Genomic DNA, 21030 nt, shown 5'->3' on the forward strand with positions numbered 1-21030 from the left:
GGATTGTGCCGCATTGCAGAAACCGGAGGTGTGAAAGCAGCCTTAATGAATTAGGAGCCCCGCATTCCACCCTGTCTCCTCCTCAAGACGGCCATGAAGATCACCAGTCTTAATGAATTGGGGTAATTGTTTCCTTAAAAATCGGATGTTATACGATTGATTTGTATGGGATCTAACTTTTTCTGCCCACCAATAGACTTGAATGGGTGAGTCTCATAGGATACATGGAGAAGACTACTGAATGCTTTCTTTTTTCACACAGATATTCAGTCTGTAAGGCCCGCAACACACATCCGTGCCTCCGGTACGTGTTTGGTACGTTTTTGCACGTACCGGAGACACGTTGACCAATGTTACCCTATGGGTGATGGCACACACGCGTAAAATCACACGGAATGTGTGTCCGTGTGGTAAGTATATTTCTGCGTTTTCCTGCACGGACGACATGTCCGTTTTTGACCGTCAGCACGCAGGCACGGACCCGCTAAAGTCTATGGGTCCGTGCCTGCATGGACGGCACACGTAGCATGTCCATGTTCAGCACGTATCGTCCATGTGCGTTTTTAATCCAAACATCAGCAACACTTGTTTCGAATCTATCAGGTCAATTGTCAAATTGTCAAATGTCCTGATGTTTCAATTGGTGATGCACAAGGCCAAGGATGTTGTCAAAGGACGTTATGGTTATATGGCAGTATGCTTGAAATTTAGGTGGAAATTTGCACATTTCTCCATAAAGAATATTAAAATGGCCATGTGTCTTCCTTAGCTTGACAAGGGGGTGGATCCACATCCTTTTTTCAATAGGTGGTTCATATTCAAGCATATGTCTCCTAGCCCCAAATCTCCTAGATATCAACCATAGCAAATACATGGTTGGTTCATTGGAGAGAGACATTTTGGAGTCAGTCTATTGAGTGGAAGAGCCTAAAAACAATGATTTGAAATGTTTTTAAACCTTATCCACCGATGAGGGCCGGAAATTGACCAATTAACAACACCAGGATCTCATGATGAAGGATTAACAACGTTATTTGGGTAAGAATGTGGACCTCTAAAAACGGACGGCACACGGATTGCATACGTACGTATTTTATGCCAATACGGACATTCCACACGTACACACGGAGAGCATACGCCATCACACGGATGTCATACGTACGGGAGAAACGCCCCTAAAAAACGGAACACGGACCCGAAAAACGTGAGACACGTACGTTTTTTATGCGGAAGTGTGTTTTTTGGCCTAAAGAAAAGTGATCATCTGAACAGCCCTAGTGAATAACATTTGTCCCAGTGTTGACGGTTTTTCCACGGATAGAGCTTGGACTGAAAATACAGACATGATAGTGTAGCCTTTCAAAGCAAGAAATACACAAATGGCAAACCCAGCGGGGTGTAGCAATATGTACATGCTAGAAGCCTAAGGAGAAATAGGAGATATTTGAGGAAAACACAAGAACAAGATGATTCTTGGCCTTTTGAACAATATCCTGATACCCAAGATAACGAGGCAGCAAGTCCAAGCCAAGTACCAACAGTGACTGCTGACCATCAGGGTGAGACTGTTAACCAGAGACAGGCAATATCAGAAGGCACATTACCAGAATCAGAACAACTACCAGAGGTGGACATTAACTCTTCTTATGTTACTAGGGCGGGCAGAATGATCAGAAAGCCTGCGCACCTCAAGGATTATATCTAACTGTATATATTGTAATTCTCTTTTACTTGGTCAGAGTAACTTGTGTTTATTAAGTTTGATTGTTCTTCTTGTTTAAAGAGAAAGGATGTAGCAATATGTATATGCTGTATGCCCCCTAGGGGCCTCTAGGGGTCTCTCTTCTTGTATGTGTTTACAAGCAAGTTGGAACTCGCTGGTACAGCAGACAGAGTGCAGGCAGCAGGGAGAGATGCAATGGCTGACAATACCACCTAATAAAAAGCCTGAAGATCTCCACTGTGTGATTACTGAGAGACACAACAACAGAACACGGGGCTTATATATTTGTAAAAGCCACCTCTGGCAGACACAGACAGAAAAGGACCCTTGTGCATTAACAATAAATTGGCCCTTATACCTCTTGAGCCCTTGTGCGGCCACACGTTTCACCAATGATATGTCCACTCCTGCAATCCACAAAACAAACAAGTCCTGACTGTCTGAATTATCTTTAAGGGGGTTCACATATTTATTGGCATTATCAGACCACTCATGAACCATTGGTAACATGAGTGGGTCTGTGTGAGGGCATGTGTATACTTTTGTATGCAGGGGCATAACGATTGCGGTCCCACAGGTAGTGACCACGCCTAGGGGTACAGGGACACACCTATCCCAGTGCATGCTTCAGCTGACTGTGCTCTGCAATGCAAGCTGCCGACTGACAGCTACCGTTATTGGTACCGTGACTGGAGGTACATGATACTGATGTCATGTGCCATGGTGCGCACTTCGATGTCAGTAGCCGGCCACTGCATGCTGTCTACAGAGGACGCTGAACAACGTGGGAGCGGAGGGAGGTGAGTAGAGTTTTTTTTTTTTTATGCATTAGAGACAGAACGGTACTGTATATAACTGAAAGCGACCCAGGATAAGGACATATATACCAGGATGAGGACATATATACCAGCATGGGAAATATATATACCAGGATGGGGAGTAGAATGAGGACAAACAATGTATACCAGGATTGGCCCAGGATGGGGACATATATACCAGAATTGCGACATATGTACCAGAATGGGGAATTATAGAGCAGGATGAGACTAAATATACCAGGATAGAGTACATAGCAAAAACCTGCCGACTGATTCCTTTTAACCTGTCCATCCACAAGACAAAATACTGTGCGAGAACTGCCAGTTAGCAATTTAATAAACTAAAAATATATTAAAATATCATAAATGTTATGTTGTATAAGGATTTGACAATTTATAAGCTAATTATATCACTGACATACAGACTCATATTACAATTCCACAGGTTACACCTCTACAATGAAATTGTCTTGCAGGATCCAGATTATTTGAAAATGTATGTCTTCTAAGGGAAGTCGAACTTTCACAAGGGATTCTTCCTAATACATTTTGAACTTACTGTTTTTGCCATAACACAAAGTATTTGTGCATTTAAATACTGTATGTTCTAAAGGATGGTGAAGAATTTTGTATGGCACGGTAACAAATCAAGGTTGAAGCATTCACTGCTAACTAAACCCCGGTGGGAGGGGGGACGGGGCTTCCAGATTTCAAGGCATATCACGCAGCAATGGTGGATAACTGTATCCTAGACCTTTTACATAATAAAGACAATAACCTATGGGTGGAGATAGAGCATGATCTGGCTCCGACTATAGCAGAATTTTTTGGCTGTCCCCTACAGAGAATCTAGAGAAACTTGGTGTGTCCAAAACGTTTATGATTAGCTCTCACCTGAAGGAATGTCAATAGGTGTTTTGGCCTGACCCAAAGTACAGGGGCCTCTTACTCCACTGGTTGGTAACCCCCAGTTTCCCTGCTGGCTGAGTTATTCTTACCCTATCCTGGTTTCTGTGTTCTTGGGAGGGGTACCAAGAATCAGGGATGTGGTTTTGCATTCGGGCAGTAAACCTATGGCTTCCCTATTGGGGAACAGAGGAACAGAACCAGGGCATTGGTTCCAATATTTACAACTTCATAGTTTTATAGATTACCTGACTCCGGGATCTGAAGCAGAAGAGGGACTGACCTCCTTCGAACGACTATGTATATCACAAGCATCACCAGTCTATGCTGTATCTGTGATATATGGCCTGGTTGTGTCTCCGGGAACAAGAGAGAGTCTACCTAACTATATTGTGCATTGGCAGAGGAACCTGAGTCGGGTTTTCCCCTGGGAACAGTGGCTGAGATCGTTCATACTAACACACAAACTATCAATCTCATGCAGTGCGCAGGAATTAAATTTTAAGATACTATCCAGATGCTATAGGACACCCGTAAAATTACATAGGATCTACTCAGAGATCTTGGACTTTTGTTGGAGGTACCAATCGTCATCTGGTTCAGTGCTTAACATCTGGTGGACCTGCCCCGGAATTAAAGCATTATGGGAGGATATTTTCACCTTCTATAATCTTCTACTTCACACCAAAGTGGTGCCCTCCCCCAAGATTGACCTGCTATCAATGTTCCCAGGATCAATTTCTAAGGTTAGGAAAGACCTGTTATCTTATTTTGTGATTTCAATTTGCCAAATTATATCTAGGCATTGGAGATCCTCATATACCCCTGGAAAGGTGGACTGGGTGGGGGCGATGGATATATTGCAGCGCCTAGAGGAATTGAGGGCATTTGATGACAGGACAGACTCGACATATTTGGCTACTTGGTATCAATGGCTACAATTTAAAGAATAACGGCAATTTCAGATCTCGCTGACTTAGGGCAACCTTATACCTTGAGGTTATTCAAGGCCTTTGGGTAAGAACTTGATGCATTGTGGCATACCAGTTCCTTTCTCTACCTCTTCCTTTACACTTCTCTCTCTTTTCACACTTGTACTTTTTCTAACTTTCTTGCTTTATTCTTCACTTCCCCTTCTGTAATTCTTGAATATTAGGGACATTTCCACACCATATAACTACCTTTGCTTTAATTTGTTCCCATCTACTCCTAATAAGCTTCTATAGTATGAATTGCAAGTGGTCGTTACATCTGGTTGAGGCCATACAGTCATATGATAAAGTTTGGGCACCCCTATTAATGTTAACCTTTTTTCTTTATAAGACTTTGGGTTTTTGCAACAGCTATTTCAGTTTCATATATCTAATAACTGATGGACTCAGTAATATTTCTGGATTAAAATGAGATTTATTGTACTAACAGAAAATGTGCAATCCGCATTTAAACAAAATTTGACCGGCGCAAAAGTATGGGCACCCTTATCAATTTCTTGATTTGAACACTCCTAACTACTTTTTACTGACTTAATAAAGCACTAAATTGGTTTTTTAACCTCATTGAGCTTTGAACTTCATAGGTAGGTGTATCCAATCATGAGAAAAGGTTTTTAAGGTGGCCACTTGCAAGTCGTTCTCCTATTTGAATCTCCTATGAAGAGTGGCATCATGGGCTCCTCAAAACAACTCTCAAATGATCTGAAAACAAAGATTATTTAACAGAGTTGTTCAGAGGAAGGATACAAAAAGTCGTTTCAGAGATTTAAACTGTCAGTTTCCACTGTGAGGAACATAGTAAGGAAATGGAAGAGCACAGGTACAGTTTTTGTTAAGCCCAGAAGTGGCAGGCCAAGAAAAATATTAGAAAGGCAGAGACGAAGAATGGTGAGAACAGTCAATGACAATCCACAGACCACCTCCAAAGACCTGCAGCATCATCTTGCTGCAGATGGTGTCAATGTGCATGGGTCAACAATACAGCGCACTTTGCACAAGGAGAAGCTGTATGGGAGAGTGATGCGAAAGAAGCCATTTCTGCAAGCACGCCACAAACAGTCGCCCGAGGTATGCAAAAGCACATTTGGACAAGCCATTTACATTTTGGAAGAAGATCCTGTGGACTGATGAAACAAAAATTGAGTTGTTTGGTCATTCAAAAAGGCGTTATGCATGGAGGCAAAAAAACACAGCATTCCAAGAAAAGCACTTGCTAGCCACAGTAAAATTTGGTGTAGGTTCCATCATGCTTTGGGGCTGTGTGGCCAATGCCGGCACTGGGAATCTTGTTAAAGTTGAGGGTCACATGGATTCAACTCAGTATCAGCAGATTCTTGACAATAATGTGCAAGAATCAGTGACGAAGTTGAAGTTACACAGGGGATGGATATTTCAGCAAGACAATGATCCAAAACACTGCTCCAAATCTACTCAGGCATTCATGCAGAGGAACGATTACAATGTTCTGGAATGGCCATCCCAGTCCCCAGACCTGAATATCATTGAATATCTGTGGGATGATTTGAAGCGTGCTGTCCATGCTCGGCGACCATCAAACTTAACTGAACTGAAATTGTTTTGTAAACAGGAATGGTAAAATATACCTTTATCCAGGATCCAGGAATTCATTAAAAGCTACAGGAAGCAACTAGAGGCTGTTATTTTTGCAAAAGGAGGAGCTACAAAATATTAATGTCACTTTTATGTTGAGGTGCCCATACTTTTGCACCGATCAAATTTTGTTTAAATGCGGATTGCACATTTTCTGTTAGTACAATAAACCTCATTTCAATCCAGAAATATTACTGAGTCCATCAGTTATTAGATATATGAAACTGAAATAGCTGTTGCAAAAACCCAAATTGTTATAAAGGAAAAAGGTTAACATTAATAGGGGTGCCCAAACTTTTTCATATGACTGTATGTATTGAGTAGAATATAGGATATTGTTAAGTTGATTATAACAAGCCAAGGAGGTGTGCTTGTACTGCATATTTCTTTTTCTCTAACACACGTCTCTCTTGACCAAGATAGCTAAGGCTGCTTTCACACCTCCGGTTTCTGCAATGCGGCACAATACGGCACTTTGCAGGAAAATCGCAACCGTTTTTTTTTGCTGCCGGTTGCGTTTTTTCTGCATAGACTTTAATTAGTGCCGCATTGTGCCGCATGGGCTCGCGTTCGGTCCGGTTTTTGCCTCATGCGGCAGATTTAGCCGATGCGGCGGCCGGATGGAACTTGCCTGGCACGTTTTTTTGTGCGGCAAAAAAACCCACATCGCGCCGCATTCGGCCGATGCGGCGCATTTTTCAATGCATGCCTATGGCGGCCGGATGCGGCGCGATGCGGCAAAAACCGCATCCGGCTGCCGCATGCGGTTTTTGCCACTGCGCATGCTCAGTAGCATGCCGCAAGCGGCAAAAACCGGACGGGCCGCATGGGAAAAACTTATGCAAAGGATGCGGTGTTTTCACCGCATCCGTTGCATTGCTTGCACAGCCGGATTCTGCCGCACAGCTCAAGCCGGATGTGTGAAAGCAGCCTAAGAAGTTACTATTGCTATAATAATTTTGTTGTGGAATTTAATGTTCTTATTTTGCTCTTGTATACTGTTGTAATAATAATAAACATAAAAACTGTATGTTCTTCAAAGGAAATGTACCGCCCCCGGGCAAGCAGCCGGGCTGCTGCCGCTCGGATCCGGATCCACAGTGGCTCGAGGGGTCTCCGGACCTGGAGGTTGCTGGGCCACTCGATTAAAAGAAGAGGGGGGAGATATGTACAATGTTTTTTTTTCAAAGTTTGTGACACCACCCATGGTGCGTGGTAATGTGAGGGACCACCGCTGCCGTTGGGGAGCCCGGTGACGATGGTGCGGCAGCCTGATGTTTAACCCCTCCGTGGGTAGGGTTTTTTTGTCCCAGGGCCCGTTGATGGTTGGAATGATGTTCAGGTGCCGTGGGGGGATAGGAACAGGGGTTTCCAAGGTACTCACTCAGTCCCAGAATAACCACACCGACAGCTTGTAAACCAGAATTCTGAACACCTCTGTAGCCTGCGGGGAGTTGTTGTTGGTCTGTTGCCCTGTTGCACTGTCCCTGGCACCTTAGTTTCAATTGGACCTGTTGGTTTGGAACTCTCCAGGTCCCGCTCACCCGTATGGCTAACGGAGTGAGCTTGCTCTCAGACTTCACGCGTAGGATTTCTTTGGACTGTAGTGGGAAAGTCCTATCCCATTGGTGCGCTAGTACCCCGACTTTGGAGAGGGTTGGGGAGGACACTTAAAGTCTTCACCCCCATCGGGTAAATTACCGGATTGCGTGAAGCTACTTTCCGGCCTGGGGTCAACGTACCCCGTCGTGCCCTGGCCCCTGCCCGGTGATAGCTCAAGGCCGCCGGCTGCCCTCCTCGGCAGTCCGTGCCCCTTGACACTGTTCCCTGCGACCGGGGTTCCAGCGCCTACCAGGCCCAGACCAACAACTGCCACCTAGTACACAGGAGCTCTCCTCCGTGGCCTCTCCTCTCGAGAGCCACTTCACCTCCTCTCTCCTCTCAACTCCAAACTCTCAACTGTCACTGTCCTCACGTTCTCTTCACCAACCCCCCATATGGGCGGCCCTATTTCCTTCAGGCCCCCCAATGGTGTGTCTGGTAGGTTCAAGTGGGAAGTGTCCCTAGGGTTTTGACTGGCCAAGCTGTTAACACCAAAGGACTAGGATTTGTAACCTAGGAGGGTGGATATTGTGCAGAAGGGCAGATTGCACAATACCCTGTGACGACCTGATAGGCCAGGGCGTCACAGAAACATGTTAGATATGTAAATTTGAAACCCCACACACTTAGCCAACCATAATGCAGCAACCACAAACTGACCTCTTTTATTGAGTAAAGAAACACATCTGCACACTGCCACCTCATAATATTCATGCCACAATAATGGTGCCCTCATTATCATATGTGTTTGTGCCCTACTTTCTTCTTGTCCCACAACTCCCCCAAAAATCTATGTGTACATGGCAAGAGATATCCACTAATGTAAGTTTAATCTCGGTAGAGACCCAAATTTAATCCGCCTGTGACCATAATACATGTATGTTTTCATACAGTACAAATGTTTATCCAGGATACAATATTTTTTGGTTGTGCTTAGTTTCCATGAAATGCCTAATTTTTAATGTAACCAAAACAAATCACTTGCCCAAAATATTAACAGGAACATGTATGTTAATAACTTATAACTGTCTTTCCAGTGAGTGAAGTGACCAGATGCTCGAAGACCTGTCGAGATCAAAACAGCTAGACAAGGGCAACAGTATTTACAGGCCCAGGTAAATACTGTTGCCCTTTTATGCCGTGTTAAAGGGAACCTGTTGGATCCCCTATGCCCTCCAACCCAGCAGCGTTCATACAACCCCCTGCAGATTTAGCAGGTTTACACATTCGGAATTAATTTGGCATTGTGACATTTGGACTGTAGATCAGCCTGAAAGTGTGAAATGCACTGCAGCAAAAAAGAATGTTATTTCTTTTTTTTTTAAATTGTGAAACGTTTATTCAGAGGGTCATTTATTATTCAACCCCTCAAACCACCAGAATTCTGTTTGGTTCCCCTAAAGTATTAAGAAGTATTTCAGGCACAAAGAACAATGAGCTTCACATGTTTGGATTAATTATCTCTTTTTCCAGCCTTTTCTGACTAATTAAGACCCTCCCCAAACTTGTGAACAGCACTCATACTTGGTCAACATGGGAAAGACAAAGGAGCATTCCAAGGCCATCAGAGACAAGATCGTGGAGGGTCACAAGGCTGGCAAGGGGTACAAAACCCTTTCCAAGGAGTTGGGCCTACCTGTCTCCACTGTTTGGAGCATCATCCGAAAGTGGAAGGCTTATGGAACTACTGTTAGCCTTCCACGGCCTGGACAGCCTTTGAAAGTTTCCACCCGTGCCGAGGGCCACGCTTGTCCGAAGAGTCAAAACTAACCCAAGGACAACAAGGAAGGAGCTCCGGGAAGATCTCATGGCAGTGGGGACATTGGTTTCAGTCAATACCATAAGTAACGTACTCCACCACAATGGTCTCCGTGTCAGACGAGCCCGTAAGGTACCTTTTACTTTCAAAGCGTCATGTCAAGGCTCGTCTACAGTTTGCTCATGATCACTTGGAGGACTCTGAGACAGACTGGTTCAAGGTTCTCTGGTCTGATGAGACCAAGATCGAGATCTTTGGTGCTAACCACACACGTGACGTTTGGAGACTGGATGGCACTGCATACGACCCCAAGAATACCATCCCTACAGTCAAGCATGGTGGTGGCACCATCATGCTGTGGGGCGGTTTCTCAGCCAAGGGGCCTGAGAATCTGGTCCGCATCCATGGGAAGATGGATAGCACGGCCTACCTGGAGATTTTGGGCAAGAACCTCCGCTCCTCCATCAAGGATCTTAAGATGGGTTGTCATTTCATCTTCCAACAAGACAACGACCCAAAGCACACAGCCAAGAAAACCAAGGCCTGGTTCAAGAGGGAGAAAATCAAGGTGTTGCAGTGGCCTAGTCAGTCTCCTGACCTTAACCCAATTGAAAACTTGTGGAAGGAGCTCAAGATTAAAGTCCACATGAGACACCCAAAGAACCTAGATAACTTGGAGAAGATCTGCATGGAGGAGTGGGCCAAGATAACTCCAGAGACCTGTGCCGGCCTGATCAGGTCTTATAAAAGACGATTATTAGCTGTAATTGCAAACAAGGGTTATTCCACAAAATATTAAACCTAGGGGTTGAATAATAATTGACCCACACTTTTATGTTGAAAATTTATTAAAATTTAACTGAGCAACATAACTTGTTGGTTTGTAAGATTTAGGCATCTGTTAATAAATCCTGCTCTTGTTTGAAGTTTGCAGGCTCTAACTTATTTGCATCTTATCAAACCTGCTAAATCTGCAGGGGGTTGAATACTACTTGTAGGCACTGTATAAAGCTCACTTTCCCTATGCTAAATAGGCCTGTGACTAGTCGAAGGGCGTTGTTTCCCCAGACTAATCGGCTTTTTTTTTCGTGTTATCACAATTCCTGTGGTTGGGATATGATTTCCACGAGCCGGGGTCACCGGCAGCTCCTGGAATTCTTCAGCCTTGTCAGTGCACCTTTGAAGCCGGGTGTGCACTTTCTGGCTTCATTATACACACATGGCTGGAAGTTCAGATGATGTGTACGTGAGCCGTCTTCTGAACTTCCAGTTGTGGCGCCGCTGAGGGTTCAGTCGCCACAGAGGTCCTGCACCTCATTCAGAGGTGTGGGACCCCATTCTCTGGTAAGGAGGAGGTCACAGACTATTGCACGCACACACTCCTGATTTAGCTACACTCCATCAGGCCGTGGGGAAGGCGAGTTGCTCCCTTGGGAGAGCACAATCCCAGAACTAGTATGGAGGTGGGGTTAGTTAGGGGGTGGAGACTGAGAACAATGGGAGCAGAACGAAGGAGAGGTGGAAGAGAGCAGTCCTGAGGGCTGGAGCTCCAGGAGCTCATCCAAGGAACCGCAAAGGTGTAGGAGGAAAGGAAGAAAGAGTCAGAGCCATGGGAAGTGAGAAATCCACCTGTGGGCTCGCATTCACAGCCATTGTACCATTGTGGAGGGAGTAGGCCGCAAAGGGGACTGGCCCCTAGACTAGTGAAGAACAATCAGGCTCCGCTAGCAAACCGGAGGCTACGGCAACTTCAAGTGCTGAAGCCACATCCACATGCATCCAGTGAAAAGGTGACCACAGAGGGCCAAGGGATAAGACAAACAAGCCACCCATAACAGGGTCTGTGGACACCGGCTCAGACTCTGTGTGTGAGGGTGCAGGGCAGGAGGGCGAAGCCAGCACAGGAAGATGACCTGGGAAGGTTTATACAGAAAGGAACATTGGTCTTAAGGCCAATTTACACACAGAGATAAATCTTTGGCAGATCTGTGGTTGCAGTGAAATCATGGACATATTGTTCCATTTGTACACAGCCACAAACCTGGCACTGATTGTCCACAATTTCACTGCAATCACAGATCTGCCGCAGATTTATCTCTGTGTGTAAAGTGGCCTTTAGGCCTCCGAATTACCTGGGATCGGCTGGATCCCATCACAGCAGGACTTGGCTCTCTTAAGGCCGCTTTACACGCTGCGACATCGCTCAAGCGATCTCGTTGGGGTCACGGAATTTGTGACGTACATCCGGTCGATTTAGCGATGTCTTTGCGTGTGACACCTATAAGTGATTTTGAATCGTCGCAAAAACGGTCAAAATCACACATCGGTGACATGCCCCCCTATTCTCGAATATCACTGCTGCTCGGTGTACAAAGTAGTTTGTCGCTCCTGCGGCAGCACACATCGCTATGTGTGACACCGCAGGAACGAAAAACCTCACTTTACCTGCGGCCGGCCGCAATGAGGAAGGAAGGGGTGGGTGGGATGTTACGTCCCGCTCATCTCCACCCCTCCGCTTCTATTGTGCGGCGGTTCAGTGACGCTGCTGTGACGCTGAACGAACCGCCCCCTTAGAAAGTTGGCGGTTCGCCGGTCACAGTGACGTTGCAGAGCAGGCATGTGTGTGTGACGCTGCCGTGGCGATAATGTTTGCTATGGCAGCGATCACACGATATCGCATGTACGATGTGGGCGGGTGCTTTCACGCTCGACATCGCTAGCAATTGCTAGCGATGTCGTAGCGTGTAAAGTGGCCTTAAGAGCAGCCTCTTATTGGTTGTAACAACCTGGAGCTGACAACTGTGAGTAAAGAACTGGTGATTGCATTCCCCTGTGTTTTGGAGTCTTTAACTACTCTGCCAGCCCCGAGCTGTCCCTTTGAAAGACTACTACTACTCCCATCATACACCACTAACAGCCCTGGGGCCCAGATCTACCTGAGAGCTATACCAACTCAGCTGCATCACCACCGACCTCAGGGGAACTGAATCGCAGCGGCGGCCTATATCTTGCCGCATACCATGGGTGGCGGCACAACGTATCCCCTGTAAATATCCCCCATATCATTTAAAACTACATCGCCAGGGTCACGGAGTCGGGCACTGCTGCCGTGACATCATCCCACAACAGACCCGGCCAGGTTCCAAGTGCCCCCAGGCCCTGGTGGAGAGTGTCACAGTCATGCACCCTGCCTCTGATGCGCACTGTCACGGCAAGATTTCCGCTAGCTGGCGGTGATGCCAGCTCATGGAAATCATGTTATCATGCTCACAGGAACACAGAAAAAAGGCCAAGTAGTCTGGGGAACTAACGCCCCTTTGGCTAGTCAATGCACTAATTAGCATAAGAATAGCACAGTTTATAAGTCATTTTTTAAAACATTCATATTAGTGAATAACATTATACAGGGCTGGTTAGGGAGGGAATTTTGGCATACAGGTATGAATGCTGCTGGGTTAGAGGGCATAGGGAACCTGACAGGTTCCCTTTATTATTTGAATTTTGAGGGGGGGATTTAAATTCCTTTTTCTGTGGCTTTTGCTTGTGGCTTTCTCACAAGGACTTAAGCGGGCTTTACACACTACGATTTCGCTACAGCGATCTCGTTGGGGTCACGGATTTTGTGACGCACATCCGGCCGCTGTAGCGATGTCGTAGCGTGTGACTCCTAGGAGCAATTTTGGATCGTTGCAAAAACGTCCAAAATCGCTCCTCGTTGACATGGGGGTCCGCTCCCAATTATCGCTGCTGTCGCTGAGGCGAAGTTGATCCTCATCCCTGCGGCAGCACACATCGCTACGTGTGACGCCGCAGGAACGAGGATCATCTCCTTACCTGCCTCCGGCCACAATGCGGAAGGAAGGAGGTGGGCGGGATGTTACGTCCCGCTCACCTCCGCCCCTCCGGTATAATTGGGCGGCCACTTAGTGACGTTGCTGTGACGCCAAGCGGACCGCCCCCTTAGAAAGGAGGCGGGTCGCCGGTCACAGCGACGTCGAAGGCCATGTAAGTACGTGTGATGGGGGTGCGTGTTTTTGTGCGCGACGGACAGCGATATGCCCGTCGCGCACAAACGATGGGGGCTGGTCTCATGCTAGCGATATCGGGCCGGATATCGCAGCATGTAAAGCCACTCTTAGACTGATGGATTTAACCCCTTCATGACCGAGGATGTACTGGTATGATCTAAATCATAAAGGGGTAATCACCGCCGGCTGGTTTGGTGAGCCAGCAGCGATCCCTGCACATGTCTGCTGATTTGAACAGCAGACATGTAACTAACAGGTGCAGGTGGAACCACGATCCACCCGCGTCTGTTAACCCCTTAGATCGAAGCTGTCAAAATGTGACAGTGCGATTTAAATAGCTGCAGGGGGGAAATTGCCTTTCCCCGACACCATCAGAGGCCCCGTGACGTGATCACTGTGAGCCGATGGTTGCCATGGTAGTCACATGTGATGACTCCTGTAGCTCACATTACTCACTTCCTGTAACACTCGGCAGAGCAGCCACTGTTACAGAAGATGAGCATTTCTCCTGTTCTGAGCTGTGCAGCTCTGATCAAGAATAATGAATCAGCAATCAGACTGCTGATCCTTATAGTTCCCCAGGGGGACTATAAAAAAAAGTAAAAAAAAAGTTTTAAAGATTTAAAATATAAAAAACCCTAAAAGTTCAAATCACCCCCCCATTCGCCCCATTGAAAATAAAAAAGTTAAAAAAATATACACATATTTGGTATCGCCACATTCAGAAATGCCCGATCTATCCAAATATAAAATCAATTAACCTGATCAGTAAACAGCATAGCTGCACAAAAAAATTTCCAAACTCCAAAATTACGTTGTTTGGAAACCCTGGAATACCAGTGCCAGTAAACACACCAGCACCATCAGACACACACAAAACCCAGCCTGGGAGACTGCCTAGTAACAGATTAGAGGGATGAACTCTCATAGGTTGGTAAGCATCCAATCTGCTAAGGAGAGACCCAGAAAAGGGGCGGGGTTAGTGATGTGGTGAGGTGAAAAGCAGGCGGGAACTGGAGTCAGTTGGAGGGAGGAGTTAAGCTTGAGAGGACATTAGTAGAGTGAAGGAGTGAGGTCCAGTCAGGACTAGTAAAAGTGTGGAGAAAGCAAAGTGTTTAGGTGGAAAACCTGAGAAACCAACAAGAGTTGAAAAAGGAGAAGAGTTGCTGTGGAGTAAGGTGCTGGCACTTAAGGAACTGAAGGTTGCCGAGGAGTGCTGGACCAGTGCTCACAGAACTCAACACAGGAGGGGTGCAGCACCCTTGAACGGGAGTACACATCAAGCTACCTGTTAAATCTGCCAGGTGAGAGGATCATCAGGGTCCCTCACCAATCTGAGTGTCCGGATCAAAGCAGCAAAGAGGGAACCTGGGGACAGGGACAGGAGTCCAGCCCATTAAAATTGTCCAGACTGCCTGCTATACGGACCAAGTGTAATGCCTGCCTGGATCAACAGACTCAGATGGGATGTAATGGACAGACTAGAGGGAAGCCACTCACCAAGCTTGACCCCCAGAACCCTGAAACCCTTTAACCCCTATGCAGGGATTTGGAATTACACAGGGCCCTGGAGATCACTACCTGTGGAAGGCTGCAGTCCGATGAGAGTAGTTGTCAGGAAGGGTCAAACCAGGAATAACAGAACAGGGACAGAATCGACAGACAAGGACGTAATCAGAAAACAGAGCAGAGGTCAAATCCGGATCGGGCAGCGAGGTACAAAAACAGCAGGTACATGGGTAGTCAGAAAACACACAGAAGTCAGCACACAGGAATCCCAAAACAGAATAGGGCGGATCAGGAGCCAGGAAATCAGAACTATCTCTGGCAGTGGTCATGTGACAGGAGGGGGAATAAGAAGGGTGTGGTGTCTTCCCATTGGCTGTAGCTGAATGCTGGCAACTTCAGCTGGAAGACCCACGCCACCCACAGTCAGCCAGCGGTACTGCAGATCCCAAGATAACCCAGCCCAGTGGATGATCGGATCCTGCGCCCACCGGTGCCGCTGGCATTGACTCCTCTCCCCTCACCAGCACCATCCACGACAGGAACATGGCGTTGCCTGGCGATCGGAGCAGAAGTCGCTGGAGCAGACTCCAGTGGTGACGTAACACCAAGACAGTGAGAAACAGAGGGGATCCCAAGAAATTCAAAACCACGAGAACCCACCAAAACTGAAGTTGTGCATGGAGGTCAACTCTACAGGTACACTGGGAACAAAGGATGAGGGAACGCCTGAGAACCAGCACCAAGCGGGCACTGAACCAGCATAGTGAGTAAACAACTTAAACTGCAGTTCCTGTGTGGTCTGGATTATTCCCCTCTACATGCCCCCACAAGTCCCATTGCATAGCACTACTACCCCCATCATCTACTGCTGGGGCCTAGCCCTACTTGCGGAGGACCAGAACACCTGAGCTGCATTATACTACCAGCCCCAGCAAGATCATGCAGCGGCGGCTCCCACAAAATAGCCGCAACTCGGAAGTGGCGTAGTCAAAATCTCATTTATTTATTTTATTTTTATTTTTCCACTTTTTACTCCCTTTTTTCGGATCTACAGAGCATCCTGGGCTCTTATATACAGTATCCTGGAATGCTGTATATAAGAGCTCATCGATGGTGGCCGCAGCTCATAAAGGAAAAACCTGGTGATAAGTTCCCTTTAACATACAGTTAGGTCCAGAAATATTTGGACAGTGACACAATTTTCGCGAGTTGGGCTCTGCATGCCACCACATTGGATTTGAAATGAAACCTCTACAACGGAATTCAAGTGCAGATTGTAACGTTTAATTTGAAGGTTTGAACAAAAATATCTGATAGAAATTGTAGGAATTCTACACATTTCTTTACAAACACTCCACATTTTAGGAGGTCAAAAGTAATTGGACAAATAAACCAAACCCAAACAAAATATTTTTATTTTCAATATTTTGTTGCGAATCCTTTGGAGGCAATCACTGCCTTAAGTCTGGAACCCATGGACATCACCAAACGCTGGGTTTCCTCCTTCTTAATGCTTTGCCAGGCCTTTACAGCCGCAGCCTTCAGGTCTTGCTTGTTTGTGGGTCTTTCCGTCTTAAGTCTGGATTTGAGCAAGTGAAATGCATGCTCAATTGGGTTAAGATCTGGTGATTGACTTGGCCATTGCAGAATGTTCCACTTTTTTGCACTCATGAACTCCTGGGTAGCTTTGGCTGTATGCTTGGGGTCATTGTCCATCTGTACTATGAAGCGCTGTCCGATCAACTTTGCGGCATTTGGCTGAATCTGGGCTGAAAGTATATCCCGGTACACTTCAGAATTCATCCGGCTACTCTTCTCTGCTGTTATGTCATCAATAAACACAAGTGACCCAGTGCCATTGAAAGCCATGCATGCCCATGCCATCACGTTGCCTCCACCATGTTTTACAGAGGATGTGGTGTGCCTTGGATCATGTGCCGTTCCCTTTCTTCTCCAAACTTTTTTCTTCCCATCATTCTGGTACAGGTTGATCTTTGTCTCATCTGTCCATAGAATACTTTTCCAGAACTGAGCTGGCTTCATGAGGTGTTTTTCAGCAAATTTAACTCTGGCCTGTCTATTTTTGTAATTGATGAATGGTTTGCATCTAGATGTGAACCCTTTGTATTTACTTTCATGGAGTCTTCTCTTTACTGTTGACTTAGAGACAGATACACCTACTTCACTGAGAGTGTTCTGGACTTCGGTTGATGTTGTGAACGGGTTCTTCTTCACCAAAGAAAGTATGCGGCGATCATCCACCACTGTTGTCATCCGTGGACGCCCAGGCCTTTTTGAGTTCCCAAGCTCACCAGTCAATTCCTTTTTTCTCAGAATGTACCCGACTGTTGATTTTGCTACTCCAAGCATGTCTGCTATCTCTCTGATGGATTTTTTCTTTTTTTTCAGCCTCAGGATGTTCTGCTTCACCTCAATTGAGAGTTCCTTAGACCGCATGTTGTCTGGTCACAGCAACAGCTTCCAAATGCAAAACCACACACCTGTAATAAACCCCAGACCTTTTAACTACTTCATTGATTACAGGTTAACAAGGGAGACGCCTTCAGAGTTAATTGCAGCCCTTAGAGTCCCTTGTCCAATTAGTTTTGGTCCCTTTAAAAAGAGGAGGCTATGCATTACAGAGCTATGATTCCTAAACCCTTTCTCTGATTTGGATGTGAAAACTCTCATATTGCAGCTGGGAGTGTGCACTTTCAGCCCATATTATATATATAATTGTATTTCTGAACATGTTTTTGTAAACAGCTAAAATAACAAAACTTGTGTCACTGTCCAAATATTTCTGGACCTAACTGTATATCTTAGAGCAGTATGTGCATATGTGTATTGTCCATGTTATAGTTACTGTAAGAGAAATAGTGAACCTTCAGCTCTGTATATGGAAAGTGCCATTGCTGACATGGAGTATTATCGACCTACAGAAAAGGAAATCATGAGACTTTAACAAAGTCAAATGCTCAAAACAACAATGCAGACTACCAATAAAACTGGTCTCAGTAGTGTCCCAAGCACGAAATATAAGAATTCTCGTGATGGAGTGAATACTCCAGAGGAGGTATGGATGGAGTTAGTGAGAGGAAGGAATATTGGGAGCGTGAGACAAGGAAAGATGTGTGTGGGAGACAAGCCATGGGGTCTGGGAAAGGAAGGGCAGAATTTGGAAGGAGGCACAGGGAGGGGAATGGAAGATAATACAGGAAACCATACAGAAATGTTGAGAACTATTACAGTCACTGCCATCTCATTTTTATTGTTATATAATATTTTTTGTATATGAAGTAAGAGTCTTCTCCTTCTTATTTACTTGCATACATCTTTGCATACATCTATGGCATCAGTAGGATGGGTTCATTTATTCAAGCTATTTAATCCTGCAAAGACATAAAGACACACTGTCACAGACATGATGACATTAGGGGGGGGTGGATTGTTTTCACACAGTAACTTGCTGATACCCAATGAGGTCTGTTAAGTACAGTATGTGCTACTAAGGCTTGTTCAGATGAACGTATTAAATGTCCGTATGCTGTCTATATGCAGAACGGAAGAACACACTAACCAATGCAAGTCAGTGTAAAGACTTGCAGCATGCATTACTTTCATCCTATTTCTTATTCCTCATCAGAATCACTTAGACCATTGTAAGTCAAAACGGTTACCATCCGTATGTCATGTGTTTTTCATGGATGCATTACTATTATAAAGTTAGGATATGGTATTTGTTATTTATTTATTAAATCTTTCATGTACAAACCGGCTGCCATACTGTGTATACAAAAGATCAAAATTGGAAAACAATATATGACCCTTGCTTTATTTTTTAGAAATAATGTAATCTACATTGATCAAAATTTGAAGGATTATACACCATTTGTAAGGGTTAGGCGGGCTTTGCACACTACGACATCGCAGGTGCGATGTCGGTGGGGTCAAATGGAAAGTGACGCACATCCGGCATCGCCTGCGACATCGCAGTGTGTAAAGCCTAGATGATACGATTAACGAGCGCAAAAGCGTCGTAATCGTATCATCGGTGCAGCGTCGGCGTAATCCATAATTACGCTGATGCGACGGTCCGATGTTCTTCGCTCCTGCGGCAGCACACATTGCTGTGTGTGAAGTCGCAGGAGCGAGGAACATCTCCTACCGGCGTCACCGCGGCTTCCGTAGGTTATGTGGAAGGAAGGAGGTGGGCGGGATGTTTACATCCTGCTCATCTCCGCCGCTTCGCTCCTATTGGCCGCCTGCCGTGTGACGCCGCACGACCCGCCCCCCTTAATAAGGAGGCGGGCCGCCGGCCAGAGCGACGGTCGCAGGGCAGGTGAGTGCATGTGAAGCCGGAGTAGCGATAATTTTCGCTACACCAGCTTTTACAAGATATTGTACCTGCGACGGGGGCGGGGACTATCGCGTGCGACATCGCAGCATCGGCTTGCGATGTCGCAACGTGCAAAGGCCGCCTTACACCATGCCACTAGAGCAGAATTTTACAAAAGATCCAAAGTTTATCAACCAACATAAAACCTTTATTTTGCCCAAAACATGATGATCATAATTAGAGAACAACAATGACTGTAGCACAGAGAAAGATAACTAAATTTTCTGAAGATAACAGTAGTCACCAATCAGTAGGAAGTGTACAGGTCTTTGCTGTAAATGACTTCAGCACATCTGCGGCGACACTACATCACTAGTCTCTCACACTGCTGTTGTGTGATTTTGGTCCACTCTTTTTCCAGTCTCTTCCACAGTTGTTTGACTGTTTTGGGTTTCTTGGCCATAACTTTGTCACCAAGGATTTTCCAGAAGCTTTCTATTGGGTTTAGATCTGGATTCTGGGCTGGCAATTTCATTGTTTGAACATTTTTTGTTTGAAGGAACTGCTTTACCCTTTTTGCTGTGTGACAGTGGGCATTGTCCTGCATGAAAATTGCTGGCTGATTGAGTGAAGAATGCAAGTAAGGAGCCACGTGTTGTTGAAGAAGGTTCTGATACACACTTGCATTCACTCTGCCATGTAACTGTATGAGAGATCCAACTCCTGTTGCATAAAACATTCCCCAAAATATGACACTTCCTCCACCACCTTTCTCTGACTTCTTAACACCCTTTGGGTTCAGTCTTTAACCAGTTTGTTGATGAACATGTTTCCCATCAGACCCAAATAAATTAAACTTGCTTTCATCACTAAAATGAACTGTGGACCACTTCTGCTCTGTCCACACAACATGCTCCTCACCAAAGGTGAGTCTAGCCTTTTAATTCTTTCTGCTAATGAGACGTTTGGTCACTGCAGAGTGGGTTTTCAGTCCAAATGCTCTTAAATGATGTGACACTCTATGGTGAGACAGATCTTTACCCTGTTCAGTGCTGAACTGGCGACCAATTCCAGCTGAAGTGTTGAAATGATTACTCATGGAGATTCTCTGCATTTTCCTGTCCTCTCTTCCATTTGTCTTTTAAAGATAAAAAGCCTTCTTGGGGGACTTGAAAGCGTTTGTGATGTTGTAAACATGCAATATTCTCAAAATTACAGACTTCCATCTGTTCCATCTGTCCTTTTCTTGCTGCTGATAGGTCTGTCCAAATTTCTATCTTTCCAGGGACTATCACAACCAGGGTCTATTCCAACTGTCGTACCAAAAATGTTGTGTACCTTTTGATTTGCGACTGTCCCAATTTATATGTTGGACAGACCACACAGGAGCTCCGGCGTCGGATCCAGCACCACTTCTCGGACATTGGACGGGCAAATAAAGATCAAGCCCAAGGTAAGCCCATTACATCTGTGGCTAAACATTTCCTTGATGCACATAATGGTTCGTTTCGCAAGGTCCGGATCCTGGTGCTTGAATCTGTCCCCCTTAATATTTGGGGGGGCAGGATGTCCGACGAATTGTTGAGAAGGGAAGCCAGGTGGATTTACCAACTACAGAGCTTTTCTCCTAATGGCCTTAACGAGGAATTACTGTTCACAGGCTTCTATAAGAAATGAGGGCCCGATCTGGGTCCAGCTATGGACCTTCTCGAGGATACTCTCTTTCTTTTGTGGGGCTCAGTT

This window comes from Anomaloglossus baeobatrachus, chromosome 4 (assembly GCF_048569485.1).
Source record: "Anomaloglossus baeobatrachus isolate aAnoBae1 chromosome 4, aAnoBae1.hap1, whole genome shotgun sequence".
Lineage (NCBI taxonomy): Eukaryota > Metazoa > Chordata > Amphibia > Anura > Aromobatidae > Anomaloglossus > Anomaloglossus baeobatrachus.